Genomic DNA, 16,325 nt, shown 5'->3' on the forward strand with positions numbered 1-16,325 from the left:
GTGTACATATGCCTTCATGTTTTCACCTCCATGGATGGAGCTGCACAGCCCATGGAGATTGTGCAATCAATGGCTACTAGTCATAATGTCTGTGAGCTAACTAGGATCAAAGGCCACATACCTCTGAAATAATACCAGGTTTTGTTTTTTTTATTAAGTTCTTTTTTGAGACAAAAACATACAGGGTGGGGGAACAAAAACATACAAGCGAACAACACAGTAAAATAAAGAAAAAAGACTAAGCAACACATCAAACAAAGAAAACAAACGAGAAACAAACCAGCATCCATTCATAACGTAACAATGCTTGACTTCCCTCCATCTCGGCTTTGGGCTATGTGACTACAGTACCTTTCTGCGGTATCATTTTACAACCTTCATCTATACGTCACAGGCTTTATGTTACACCTACTGTGATTTTAATATTCCCTAAATGTGCTTCTATGTATGTTATGAATTTCTTCCAATCGTTAATAAATTTTACACTTTTTTGATACCTGGTTTTTTGTGTCATCTTTGCTAATTCTATATACTCGCATAATTTAATTTGCCATTCTCTAACAGTTGGGATATTAGGGGTTTTCCAATTTTGCGCTAGCAATATCCTGGCGGCTACCGTTGCGTATTGGAACATTGTTTGGTCTTCTTTCTTGATTTCCTCTCCGACCATTCCCAGGAGGAAGGCTTCGGGTTTTTTGGGGAAAGTATATTTCAATTTTTTTTTTAATTCATCATAAATAAGTCCCCAAAACCTTTTCACTTCATCACAGGTCCACCACATGTGGTGGAAATCACCCTCCGGTTTTGTCTCCGGTCTTATACATTTTTTCCAATTTCACAGGAGTGATGTACCAACGGTACATCATTTTTTCCATATTTTCTCGAAGTCCAACACATGCTGTGAACTTCATATCCTTGTTCCAAAGTTTCACCCACCTATCGTAATCTAGGTTGTATCCAAGATCTATGGCCCATTTGACCATAACTTCCTTTATCTCTTCATCCTTAGTATCCCAATCTAGTAAATGATTATACATTTTGGATAGGAGTTTGGAATTGCCTTCTAGTATTTCCACTTGGTATCTGGACTTTTCTCATTCATCCCTGTTTTTTTATGTTCGTTCCATAAGGCGTTAATTTGGTGAAATTGTAGCCAACCTGTTAATTTATCCTTTAAATCTTCATATGTTCTGATTTTCCATCCTTTATCTGATCTTACCAGGAGGTCTTCATAGGTCCATCTTTCACTTTCCATGTTTAATTTTTTGATTGTTAGAATATCAATTGGTGATAGCCACCAGGGGGTGTCTTTTTCTATAAGTCTTTTAGTTCTATCCCATACCTCAAGCAACGCTCCTCTGATGATATGGTTAGAGAAGCCTTTATGTACCCTCTCTTTATTGTGCCACAGATATGCGTGCCAACCGAATCTGGTGTTAAATCCCTCTAAATCTAACAAATCTGTGTTTTTCAAGACGATGCATTCTTTGATCCAACACAAACACGAGGCCTCATAGTATAGTTTCAAGTTCGGGACAGCAAACCCTCCTCTGTCTCTTCGATCTGTAAGTAGCTTAAATTTAATTCTTGCTCTTTTACCCTGCCAAATAAATCTGGAAAGGGTTTTCTGCCAATCTTTAAACATTGTCGTACCTCTAATCACCGGGATGTTCTGAAGAAATAATACCAGTTTTTAGGGATCAATAGCAGAAGGGAGCTGTTCCGGTCATGTCCTGCTTGTGTGCTTCCATTAAGAATTTGGCTTGTTGCTGCAGAAAGCAGGACTCTAGACTGGGCAGTCCTTTGGCCTGAGCTACCAGATCCTGAAGCTGAGGCTCCAATACTTTGGCCACCTCATGAGAAGAGAAGACTCCCTGGAAAAGACCCTGATGTTGGGAAAGATGGAGGGCACAAGGAGAAGGGGACGACAGAGGACGAGATGGTTGGACAGTGTTCTTGAAGCTACCAACATGAGTTTGACCAAACTGCGGGAGGCAGTGGAAGACAGGAGTGCCTGGCGTGCTCTGGTCCATGGGGTCACGAAGAGTCGTACATGACTCAACGACTAAACAACAACAACCAGGACTTCTCTTACATTCTTATGTTAGTCCGTGCTGCTTGCAGAATTGCCTTCGTATGTGGCGTGCATGAACTACAAATCTCTTGGGCTCTGCTCTAGCTTAGCGTCACAAGTCTGTCAAAGTGCTTTGGAGATTAATAGTTGGTTTCATTTCCAGGAATAACCAACCAACCAACAAAAAACATTTGCTGCTACCAGAACATCCGTTGTTCATTCATTCATTCATTCATTCCTGTCAAGTTCTCAGTTTGGCATAAGATACGTTTTTTATGTGGAACATGAGGTGAAAGTATTCAGAAAACATACCCTTATATTCTGCTGCATCTGCCAAAAAAGGGTGAACACATATATCCCTTCAGTAAACTACAAGGAACATTTGATTTGCAAATTTTCCTGGTCAGGAGTAACTGCAGTCATGTATGACTGGGACATAAAAGCACTCCCCTGTAATTGAAATTCCACAAATCGAGCGGGGAGGGAGAAACCCTCTCTGAGCAGCTGAAATGATTAGTTATACCTTTTAGCAAAAGGGTGTGATCCCTCAGGGTAGCGGACCCGGTTTATAGTGTTCTTTATGAAAACAACCTCTGTTCATTCTGCTCCAAGGCAATGCGATAAATAACCTTGCCTATTTGACATACAGTGTTACATACAGCCCGATACGTAATTTAACACTGATGCAAACAGTGTTATCTGTTAGCTAGGGAAATTGTGCTATGGCTTCAAAAGCAAGGAGGTGGGTTTTAATTGACATACTGATTCTGAAATGCAACTGCCATTCATATCAGTGATTGCAGGGAGGGGGGAACCCTTTGCTCTTGGTTAGCAGACAAGAGAAACCTGCAATAAAATGCTGCAGCATGGAGTGCACCTCTTCAGGGTGCTAGCCAGCCCATTTCCAGGGCACTCCATTGCATTTCTCCTCCCACCTTCCTGCTCCACAATAGGCACTCAGCATTGTGTGACCACAAGAGCATATTCTGTCTTCATTAGGATGTTTTGGGGTCCCTCATAGGGGTTATCCTCCCTGTTTTGTTGTGTGTCTACAAATCTTGGAGTTCATCCAAGCTTGCTAATACCTTCATCTTGCGCATGAGTGGTGCCATTTTGGCTATATATGGAGTTTTATTCTGAATAGACCCGCTGAAATGAATGAGCATGACAATGTTATGTCCATTGATTTCAGTAGGTCTACTCTTAAGGTCTACTAAGTAAACTTAGTAAAAGGTAAAGGGACCCCTGACCATTAGGTCCAGTCGTGGCTGACTCTGGGGTTGCAGCGCTCATCTCTCTTTATTGGCTGAGGGAGGCGGCGTACAGCTTCCAGGTCATGTGGCCAGCATGACTAAGCCGCTTCTGCTGAACCGGAGCAGCGCACGGAAATGCCGTTTACCTTCCCACCGGAGCGGTACCTATTTATCTACTTGCACTTTGACGTGATTTCGAACTGCTAGGTTGGCAGGAGCAGGCACCGAGCAACGGGAGCTCACCCCATTACGGGGATTCGAACCGCCGACCTTCTGATTGGCAAGTCCTAGGATCTGTGGTTTAACCCACAGTGCCACCCACATCCCTAGTAAAACTTAGTCAGCTACCATTCAGGGAGTTATATGAGGCCAAATGTATACCAGTTATACTGTTTGTGTTTTTAAAATATTTTGATTAAAAATTTGGTAGACTTTGGCTGCTATGCAGCATATACTTACTTAGAAGTAATCAATGCATGCAAAAAGTCCTATTTTCTGTCCCTGGCATCTCCAGTGGGATTGGAGGCAACCTAAGCCATCTTTACCCATTAGACTGTTGAAAGTAACTGTTTCATATCTTCAGGCCATTCTTTCATTTCATTGTGGCATTTTATAGAATTAGCCATTCAGGGTTTCTAACTGCAAAATTAAGTATGGATTACATTAGCTTGGGATATATATATATTGTGTGTTCTGTTAAGCAGCAATAAAGATAATTGGTTTCACTTTTGCAAGTTGTCATAATAATCTGGCACTTCAAAACCACATAAAAAGCAAATTTTGGCTTTGACTTTTGGGCGAGACTTGTTTGAGGAAATAGTTTAAAAAAATCAAACCCAGATATTTCCGCCTATGGATTTGTGTCTGCATTGGAAATAGTGACACACCAATAGAAAAGTGGCAACCAGAGCAAGCATTGAGAAAGATAATCATTCCTCTCACAGACATGTGATATTACAGCTAATTTAGTAACTGATATTCTGTTGGAGGTGTCACGGATGTCAACTTGGCAACCCTGCAAGCTTCCTAGAGGGGGTTGTTCAAGTAATTGCTTCCTCCTTAAACAAGGTTTGCCAAACCCTAACCCCTCAAACGCAGTTGACACCATTTGCATAATATGCACTCCAAGTGCCCTAATCATGCATTATGTACAAAATTAATCTGTCTGATTTGCATAACTTATTCGGACTGATTCGTTCCACTTCCACCAAATACTACAAGCTGTGAGAAAAGCAGAAGTGAAATATGCTTTAACCTGTTTTGTTGTTTAATGCCTGTTTATGCTCACAGTTGGCCTGTCAGAAATAAAACAGGGTATATTCAGCTAGGGCACATATGCATATTTCTGACCTCATAAACTGCTCCAGCAACACCAGAAGCAGTCTTTCCAGATGCTACCTCTTGTCTACCTGGCATTACTAATATCACACATGAACTGAGAGGTGTAACACAGTATCCTCTGTTACCTACTCAGGCGAATTGCTTCTCTTGGCAGTTACAACAAAAGGGAAGCAAGACAATCAGATTCAGGCTTGATGCTATTGTACAATGACTGGCAGGCTAGCCTGGGATCCAGGAGGTCCTGGGCCAACTCAGCCCTGCACCTGCGCTTGCAGTTTCCAATTTTTGCTGTTTTCACTGTTCCCACTGGCAGAGGATGCTTTGAGTGGATTCTTGCCCACTCACACATTTGGCAGCTGGCAAGAGGCCAGTTGATTTGGGAGAGCTGGGTGGTCACCTCTGCCTAATGCAACCTTCAGATCCAGTCTGGGAGGGTTGCTCTGTCCCTGTTTTATTGTTTACTGATGGACAACTGTATGGTTTCATTGTGTTTTATTTGTATTGTATTGGCATTGTTCCAATACAATTGTTCCATTTTATAATGGATAGTGGATAGATAACAAATAATGGATAGATAACACACACACACACACACACACACACACACACACACACACACGTATATATGCCTTCAGCACCAACAAATCCAAGACATTCCCGAATCGTAGCATGCATCCATGATTTAATAGGAGGATGAATATGCTCCAGTAGATTTTGCCTCCATTGCTAGTATCCATGTAGCACTCATACAGGTTGATATTTGCAAACCAGCTCTGGGGATTTAAAAGCACAGGTCCCTCAACTTATGCATTCAAATCCTCTAGTAGATGGCTTTGAAATCCTTAGCCACGGTGTTTCATGTTTGAGGACTCACCAGTCTAGTTTCATAACTGTCATTTAAATATCCAAGAAATCAAGACTAATTCCGTGAGGCTGTGTATCTTTAAATCCTCTTTAAGGTTTTTTGTTATTATTTTTGAAAACCACAAGGTTGAAGTGTCTTTAAAATTCTGTTCATGTAGAACAGGTGTGGGGAACTTTAGGCCTACTGGATGTTGCTGAACTACAACTCCCATCATGCCCGGCCATGAGTCATGCTTGCTGGGGCCAGTGGGAGTTGTAGTTCAGCAACATTTGAGGAGACAAAGGTTCGCCACATCCAATGTAGAACAAATCCCTAGTCTACCAGGCATACAGTATTGTGGCCAAGCCTTCATGTGGCAGTCTGGAAGTGCTTTTGGCCTCTTTGAAGCAAAGCAGAGCATCCCAGTGGAACTATAGTTACATGTTTACAGGGCCTCCTGACAGTCACCTATGATACAGTATGCAGGGAGCATACTGGAGCCTTTAACAACTGTGTAGCATGCAGAAATTCTACAATTTAAGACTGGAAATGCAATTATCTGGAAAGTTCTAGCTTTTCACATTTTTTTCTGTCAGATATTTTATTATGTGTGCGGACGCTTATTTGTTATGGAACCCTCCAGTACATCTGCAAAAGAAGATACAAATTGCATATGATACAAAGCTTGTGCAAATCTTGTGTCCTCATTTGTGAGTGACTGAAGGACCCAATCCACATATAGTAGGCCTAGAAAATCCTGTTGGCACCCCAGAACAGAAGTAGTGATACACATCCCACTGAACGGGAGGAGGCATGTATAGTAACACAACTGTTTATTAAATTAACACTAAATATGGGTGTCAAGATGGCATCCTTATTGGCCACAATGACAGATGCCTTTGTTACACCCCATTTGGATTACTGTAATGAGCTCTACATGGGGCTGCCTTTGAAAAATGCTCAGAAAGTTCAACTGGCTCAAAGAGCTCCAGCCAGATTGTTAACCAGGGCTGGTTATAGGGAGTAGATGACTCTTGCTACAAATGCTCCACTGACTATCAGTTTCCATGCACAGTTCAAATGCGGGTTATGACCTATAAAGCCCTACATGTCTTACATCCAAGCTACCTAAAAGACTGTATTTCCTCATACAAACCTGTCCATGTTTTGAAATATTCAGGGGATTCTCTTCTCTCGCTCCCACCACCTTCACAGGCACGCTTGGTAGAGATGCAAGAGAGGGCCTTTTTGGTGGTGGCTTCTCCCAGACAACTTTGGAACTCCCTCCCTAGAGAGGCTAAACTGCCTCCCTCCTTACTGTTATTCTGCTGGCAAGTGAAGACATTCTTGTTCCAACTCTATCATTTGATGAAAGGGCTGGTACCGTGCTGTGTTTGTTGTGATTGTATGTTTTTAATACTAGATAGATAAATAGATAGATAGACAGAGAAATAGATAGATAGTTTTAATACTATCAGTGTTTATTTGTTTTTAAACAATTGTTCTTTCTATGTTTTTAGTAGTTCTTGTTCTTCTCTGTAAGCGCCCTAGAGTTCCTGTCAGGTAAAAAGGCGGAATAGAAATAGTAGATCAATAAGATACCACAGTCTCATATTTGTTGCTTCAAAGGATTGAAAAATGTACTCCTAGTTTTGTAGACCCTGCCAGTCATAATTACGCCATTTATGATTAGGGTACTCTTGAGAGATTTCATTCTCTCGTACAGAATAAAACATCTCAAGCCAACTAAGATCAATCTTTCAGATTGCATGAAATCCAGGACTGTAGGGCTCTCATGTCCAAACAGACCATTTGCAGTGGAGAAGAAATTCATAAGTGCATAGCCATCATGCCAGACCATTATTCTCTCTCCTCGCTACCTCCCTATGGCTCTTTTTATTGCTGATTTCTTTTATTCTGCGTAACCTAAGAATCAATCCTGAGGGTTGATGAGCCTGTTTTTGTATCTGCTTTAGAGTCTTCACCTTTTGAAAATGTTACCCTGAGACATTTTAGCCTTTAGTAGCAATTTATAATGCAATTAAATTTCTGCTCCTATTTTTTGACTATGTGCCTTTTCTTGTATGCTGCATCTCGGAATTATCCCAATTATATTTCTGTTCACAAAACATTGCATATTCTGTCTCACCAATGTACTTACTGGGTTGCTGTTGGGTTTTTTAATAAAAAAATCTCTACAAGCTCTGTAAATGGTTGCGAAGGTTGCTATTTAGAGTTTCAAACCCCATTGCCCCCACCCTTCACTCTATTCCCCATCGTGTTCAAGACAGTGTGTGCTCACTGTGTACTCCTGGACCCTCTTCGATCTCCCCTTCCCTATAAATGAGGGACCCAGGCACAGTCTTCACACACTCCCTCTTGTATTGCCAAATGTTTCTTAGCAGCATCACAACCACAGCACCAGAATAACCAGAAAAATGCTGGACTACAAGGCAGTACAAAGAATGAGCCAGCAGTAAATCACACCATTCAAAGTTGGAGTTAACTCTTGATTAGCAAAAACACGGTCTCCACAGACTTGGCCTAAAGAGCACAGCAGCTCATTCCTGGCGGGTCTTTCTCCATGAAATCAGTTGCCGAGACTGAAAGTCAGTCCACTCCTCCCCAGAGTCATCTAAGTCCCCTCCTCTCCAGGGCTTTCCCCAAACAATAGGAGACTGTGCCTGTGTGCAGCCAATTTGTCCTCTGTCCTTTTCATGCCTCTCTTGGTTCTGGGGCACAGGATGGGAGATGAGCTTGTCGCAGCACATGACTCTTCACCAGCCTGACTCATCTCTGCCTCGACCTCCTTCCTCCCAGTCACCTGCTTCAGCCTCTGCATCTGATCCTGGACTTGTCTCTGCCACTGACTCTCCCAGCTCACTGAACCCTGTTATCTCTTCCGCTTCTGACACCTTCTCTTCCCCGTCTTCTCCATCTGACCACTCATCGCTGTCCCACCACCAGTCCCCCGGGCTCTGAGCCTTTTCCCTTTAGTGGTTCCCCAGCTTGTTCCTCCCACCAATAATACTCTGGTGGCAATCTGGGATAACCATAATAATAATAGAAAGCTTAAAAAGAATGAATGGCATAAACTTTATTCCACAGTGGAATACAGAGTTCATATTTCTACCAAAAACACCAAGTATTTATGAATGCTGCCAAAATACTCATATTTAGTGGAAATGTGCCAACCATGAGACTGTTTTGCATGCTTTTAAAATAAAATTATCAGACATGTAAACAAAGCAGAGATTCTTCTCTCTGTTCCACAGTGAAAAGGGACAGCAATGGAGTTGTTGCTGCGTCCTTGCTGATTCCCCAAGCCCATCTGTCTGATCTATGCTTACACAAATCTACATGAGCAGAGAGCTCCATTAAAGTCAATTAGGCAACATATTGACACAGGAAGGCTGCAGAAAGCATGCAGGAGCTCAGATCAGGTTACTCAACTGGACTTGTGCACACGCTGGGATGAAGGTTAGCTTCCCTGCTGCTGTCTCTCTTGTGACCTTGATCAAGCTGCTGAGGCCACTACCTTTAAAGTATGGGGAAGGGTCGTAGCCCAGGGACAGAGCATCCACTTTGAAGGCAGAAGATATCAGGGTCAATCCCTCACATCTTCTGAATCCTTACCAGGGCAGAGCTACTTACCTGGAGAGAGATAGTGCGTCTTCCGTTATCCACGTTTAAACTTCCAGTTTAATGTGTAACATGTGGAGCTACCTTTGAAGAGTTTTAAACTGCATTTAATTCAGAATTCAGCAACAAGAGGAAGATCCACAGTAATTCAGAGTATTCCAGAGTTACAGTATTCCTGTCAAGATAGGCAGGCAGCCAGTATCTGTACTTTTCAGAAACAACTGAAGACATTTTTCTTTCAACAAGCTTTCCCAGGTGTTTGGCTAGGTCTCCATCATAGGGGTCTATTTTGTATTGTTTTAAAATTTACCCGTTGTTTTTTTCTGTGTTGTTTCAAAACCATTTTAGCTCTTTTATTGCATTTTGTACACCACCTTACCTGAGACGTGTGTGCGGAAGGCAATGATAATGATAAAAATAATGCATTCTCATATATATATAGAGAGAGAGAGCAAGAGAGAGAGAGTTTCTTTCATTACAAATACATGATATAATAGTCACAGAACAAACTTTACATGTATCACTCTTACAGTGGTCTCCAAGGAAAATTAAATCAATAACCCCTCTAAAAAACCCAGCCCCCAAGTATCAAATAACCTATACCATGTTTTATCTTTTATACTACTTAAACGATATCAGGTCACAATGTTTATTTTGCCTTTCTTTTCATAAGTTATATGTAGATGGTGGGTCTCCCAGGCCATCAGCACCTTTATATATTGAATAAAACAATACTAAGTGTTGACAAAGTTGTCTGAAACTGTTTGTTTCTTTGAGTCTTTTTAAACACTGAGTGATTCCCCCCCCCCCATTAAGGCTATATACCAGACCTTTTGCACCCAATGTTCCAAAATGAAGTAATTTGCAGTTTTCCAGTGTTGACCTATGGTTTGATGTGCTAGAAAGGTGATTAGATTCCATTAATTGTTATTTCCCCAGGCTTTTAACCCTTGCTGGATACTCACACACACTGCCTACCATATATTTTTGAAAGTGGTTTGTCTATCAGTCTGCCTATTTTCTATGCATTCTATGCAGATCATCACCCAGTTTGACATGATGGTTCCTGTTTTTGGAGGAGCCCATTTTTATCCATGTTTGGATGGGGTGGGCGCCATTTTGAATCTAGATGGCGGACCGAAGTGTTCCAGAATACACTGATTTTGATGCCTCTGAAGATATTGTCACCCCATGTTGAGCCACCTGAAGCTCTCCTGGGCTGTTAGGTGGGGGGCACTGGGTGGGAAGGACAGATAGGCAACCTCTGCTTTTGAACAGCCCTGCACTGCACTTTTGATGTGCTTGTTCCCAGCAAAAGAACACACACGTGTGCATTCATACTGAGCTGAATTGAACCCTCCCTTCACCAGATGGTGAGTCGAAAGTGCAATCTTGCTAGAGGCATGGGGCTGCTCTGCCAGTGTATTGCCTGAAGTGAACGTGCTGGGGAAGCAGACTCCAGCACACACACCCTTAAAAAAATCCTGGGAACTATAGTTTGCCCTTCACAGAACTACAATTCCCAGCAGCCTTAATCTACAGCTTCCATGTTGCTGGGGGGTGCTTTGAATAAATAGAAGACATCTGAAGGCAGCCCTGTTTAGGGAAGCTTTTGATATCTGGTGAATTATTGTATTTTAATGTTTTGTTGGAAGCCGCCCAGAGTGGCTGGGGAAACGCGTCAGATGGGCGGGATATAAATATATTATTATTATTATTATTATTATTATTATTATTAGTGGTGCCCACAATTGTCTTCGCTTTGAAATACATTGCTTTTGGAACTGCAGAGCTGCTGAGGGCAAGGGCCCTGGATCTTTGCCATTCCTCATCCAATAGCATCCCTTTCATATGTCTTTGGTTTAGGTTATTGATAGGCATTTTTCTTTTTTAAATGAGATAATCATCTCCTACTCCCCTGAATCTTAGCTTGAAACTATTGAGTCCTCTTTGGTGTCATCTAGGATTCATTTACAGGGCAGCAGTATATAAGTGTGTGTGTTTTAATATCTCCATGGTGACTATTTTCACTTCTCCAGAATCAAAGCACTAGAATGAAAAGAGGCCATTGAGTCTGACATGAACGTGTCCTCCATATTCATCATCAAAACGAATGTCTCAGAGCATTTCTGGCATCCATTTTCTTTATGAGAAAGGCACTGTAATTTGCCCATCAGTTGACAAGGTTTTAGGGCAGCACTTAACATCCCAGTTGCTCTGACAATTGGCAAAGTGTTTCATTTTTCCCAGCAGGACTAATATAAGAAGCTGTTACAGATGATGGTATAAAAAGGGTGTAGTGCCTCCATTTGCAATGTGCCTCTTCCATTGACAGCAGGGGAAAGGGAGGGGATGAAATCTCTAGAGTGCCCAAGAATAAAGAATTTATTGGCCCAACACGTTTCAAATTAAAATTCTTCAGGGGCACTACCAATAAGAACAATGAACATTATTTATAGCGTCAGATGTCATTAATAGCCATTATACAATCTCTAGGAAAATTATCAGTATCATTAAAATATCAATAATAAAGGGAAAGTACAGAAAATATCTTGTGATAATTTTGTTTATATAAATAGCTGGGGGGCGGAAAAGGCTTCATAATCCTTAAGTTTTACACACACAAGAACACACAGATAAATGTAGATAAATTTAGGTAACTTGATAAATAATGCCGAAAATGTTGCACATAGTTTATAAATGTCTTTATCTGGTATTCGCATAAGCTGGTATATTTGTATGGGAGTAAAGGTGTCCCCCACCCCAAACAAAATTGAATGGGAATAAGAGGTTAAGAAAAGGAGAAATGCCTTTGACCTCCCCTCTTCTGCCATCACAAGCCCAGCAGAAATTTATATTTGGTGATTCCTGCACCTCAGATTCCTCCTCTCCTGCCTGCCTCAGATTGACCTGCCCATGAATCTACATCACTATAGAATAAAAATATCGTCAATGTAACACAACCAAATGGGAAGTGATGACGTTCACAACAGTAAATGCTACATTTTATAAATTATTTTTATTCACTATTTAAATTTCTTGACCCCTTTTGTCACCTATAGTGGAGCGGTTTCCAGAATTAAACTATCAGTTGTTACAAAAATACATAAAAAGCAGCCAAAAAGTACTGAGAACAGACAGTGGCCTCACTGCTTGACCCCAGATGCCTGGCACATAAGAATGTTTTGACTTTGACTTGATCTATCAGGGTCTCTGACATCTGAACTTCTGGTTTTTACTTTCCTATACTTTATTAGCCACCTTTCCAGGGAGAAACGCTGCTCACAGAAAAGTCAGTAATGTATTCTTGGTCAATCCAGCAAAGGAGATCCATGAGCAGAATCAGGTTTCTGTCCACAAGGTGCGGTCTTGCAATATTAGTCTTGGTGGTCCCATAGAATTTCTGGTGTAGAGGTGGATGTGCCTACTAATTCAGGGCCTACTAATTACCTGGGACGCGGGTGGCGCTGTGGGTTAAACCACAGAGCCTAGGACTTGCTGATCAGAAGGTCGGCTGTTCGAATCCCCACGACAGGGTGAGCTCCCGTTGTTCGGTCCCAGCTCCTGCCAACCTAGCAGTTCGAAAGCACGTCAAAGTGCAAGTAAATAGGTACCGCTCCGACAGGAAGGTAAACGACGTTTCCGTGTGCTGCTCTGGTTCGCCAGAAGCAGCTTAATCATGCTGACCACATGACCCGGAAGCTGTACGTCGGCTCCCTCGGCCAATAAAGCGAGATGAGCGCCACAACCCCAGAGTCAGTCATGACTGGACCTAATGGTCAGGGGTCCCTTTACCTTTAATGGTTACATGCATGCAACAGAGTTGGATTAAGGCCATGTGGTTCCCACCAGGTTACATCCTGAACATTTCTCAAAACAATTAAAGCAGAATGAATTCCGTAGTGAAAAGAACATCTTTATTTCCAAGCAAACATCAACGAAGACAATTCTTCCAAAGCAGTAAACTTCTGATGATGCTCTTTTAAAAAAAAGACTTGGTAAAAGTTTTCCAAAACATTAAAGAAGGTCAACTTGTTTGCATTAACATGGTCAGCAAACCTGAACTTCAGGGTTGTTGTTGTTATTCCATAGGACCATGGGAAAATGGATTCATAATTACGGTACTCAGTTAATTAAATCACTAGTCAGATTGTGGCAGCCAAAATAGATCAGGAGACATAACACTGAACTATAGAAACTATGGTTAGTATTTTGTCACCTCTTGGTAGCTTTTCTCAGCTGCACAGCCTTAACGGTTTGGAATCTATATAGCTTCAGACCTGGGTACCTTAAGGACTACCTCACTCCTACAAGAAGCTGTGGGATCATACTCAGAGGACTTGAGTATAAGGGGTCATATTTTTCTTTACATTTCTAGTACTATTTCACTAAAACTGGGAAACCTCTGGCCGAGAGGTCCAATGTGTTCTTTGGACTCTATTAGCAAGGCTATTCCTTGCTAATCTCCTACCAGACATTTAATTAATTAATTAAGGCAATTTATATACTGCTTCATTGCAATAGTCTCCAAGAGATGTACAACAAACTCATGCTCATCAGCAATCACTGGGACATTCTAAAAAGACTTAAATAAAGTCACCAGAGCCACAAAATCCTGGGTCACATTGCTTGTCTACACTAGACATGCTGATGCTGCAGTCTGCATCCTATTAAGCCCTCCTCATGACCATCACCACAAATGCCCGGGGGAAATGTAAGAAACACTTAAATGCAACAGGCTGGCAACAACCTCAAGTGGATGCTCCCTTAAGATTGAATGAAGGATGCCAGTTCCAAGGAAAGTGGACTAGCATGGAAGCAATTATATAAGCAAAAGCACATTGAAAGTTTTAATTTGTGTACACACGATCTATCCTGGACACACACCCAGAGTGCTGGCAACTTAACTGCTGGCAACTTAACAAATGAGAGTCCTGGGAAGGCTGTGCAATGAATCAGAAGGCACAAAAATGCAAAACAACACTTCTAGCAGCTGAGAGATGCACTTTATTCTGATAGAAATAGCTGAGTCATGCTAGGTGAAAAGAACACTTTTAAAACTGAGATGGATAGGTTTATGAAGAGCATTGTATAATCAGTGTTCATCTGATGACTCAGGGTCTGCTGCAGCCGAGGACACTGGAGATGTGCTAAAGGATACCAGATGAAAGGAAGTGGTGCTAAAAAGTACTACGATAATTTGGGGTTGGGGGACAGCAGCTGTTATGAATTGACACAAAGATTGCTCTTTCCCCTCTGCAGTTCTAGCAGGCGTGATCTGGGTTGAATCAGCACTAGCCCCAGCGTCTGCGTCCCAAACCAAATCAAACAAAAGCAAAGGAGGAAAATGTTTTTCCTGCTCATGGATCACACAGCTCACTGGTTCTGCAAATTATGCATGAGGGCCTCAGAACGGTGCTCTTGCCAGTTGCCAGGTGAAGCCATTTCCTGTGGGCATTTGTGAACATGCCGGACAGCTTAATATTTGCTCAACGCAGATTTTAACACTTGAAAGAACACATATACTTTTTGAAGCATCTGATTTTTATTTTTAAAAAGAAGGCTGGTGTGCTTTATAAACACATTCATTGGGGCAACATAGAAAACAAGATGGTCTCCCTCTTGCTCACTGCTAGGGTACTTTTTCTGAGCTGTGAGTCATTTTGGAAATCATACTCTCGCACTTCCTACTTGTGGTCATGGCTGATGGACCCTCAGGATACACAGAAGTCAATGATCTCTTGATGTCTTTTCCTATCCATGGACATGTGAGGATGGTTTTGTCAGGTGGGTTGGGTTGGGTTGAAGTTGCTGGACCTTGGAGAGCTCCAAGCAGATAGCTTTTTCCATTCCAGTCTGGAACACAGGGCTTATCCACACCCCTATTTGCCCCACTGCTTCCTACCCCCCCCCCGGGAGAAGACCACGGTTTAGCACTGAATCAGAGCAAATGGCAGTTGGATTTTCCATGGATTGCTGTTTGTTCCAGTCTAGCACTAAAGAGTGGGTTTTCTGAGGGAAAGCAGCAGAGCAAAGGCAAAAAGTTCAGGACAAACAGAAAACCACTCAGACCTAAGCTTTCTAGGGATGAGTCAAGTGGAAGTGTGTATGAGCCCTCAAATGAAGCTATTTATCCCTCTTTGGACAGACTCACCCCTCCTAGGCTCCACCCCCTTTCTGAACAGTGAAGACGCTTGAAAGGGTAATCCTTTGGCTTGGAGGCTAACATTCAGTTGCCTTCAACCTTCCATGTTGGCTGCTCTGCAAAGCCTGGAACACAAACTATTAAGGTGGAGGCACTTAACAGTATCACCAAAAAAAATAGGACCAAAGCGGATGTAGATATACATGAAACGTGCAAAGGCTATACAAATTTAGAAAGAATTACCATTATTTAAATAGAAACACAATGCATCTCAGCATAGTGACAGAGTGACTTTCGCTCCTTTGCTGTCCAGGTTTATGGGTAACCATGTGGCCCCTGCTAGATAGTTCTCTAGTTCTTTATCTTTAAAATGGACTTTGACCAAACAGTCCTTCAGATATAGGGATGCCTTCAAACTGAGGTCTGTAAAATATAACACATAGCCATGTATGCATACAAAGTCATCCTCCAACACAAAATATTGGCAGAATGGTGGGTTCAGTCTTTTTAACACTATTGGTTTCAGTCTTGCAAACCTGTACCAGAAAACAGATTTTTCCATTCATCTACTTAATATAATGCCGTGATGTGTGTGCATCTTCTGAAAGCAAGTGGTTTTTCAAAGCTGCCAGGTGACATTTGATAGCCTTACAAAGCCAGGAAAATATATATCCTAATCTGTACAGTCTATAGGGAGAGTCCAGCTGGCCAAGAAGAGCAGACAGATTTCACGATAAAAGTGTGCAGTGAGGCCGTGGCTTCTTGGCTTAGATTTTTAGACAACAGTTGAGACTGGCAAATCTCCCACTTGCAAGATGGAAGGAACCCTAGGGAACTTCATTTGTTTTTGTTTTTTAAAAAAAGATCCTTTCAGTGATATATGAAGCTTACAGCTCAGAGTTATACAAAGTCTTGTGCAATCAAGAGATTTGGTTTCTTGCCTTCTTTTTAATCAATTAAATAATGGGAATTCTAAAAAAAAAAGAGAGAGAGAGAACAGCAAGAAGACTAAAAAAATAAGATAAA

The sequence above is a fragment of the Podarcis liolepis genome (genome assembly GCF_965112155.1).
Source record: "Podarcis liolepis genome assembly, chromosome: 6".
Taxonomy (NCBI): Eukaryota; Metazoa; Chordata; class Lepidosauria; order Squamata; family Lacertidae; genus Podarcis; species Podarcis liolepis.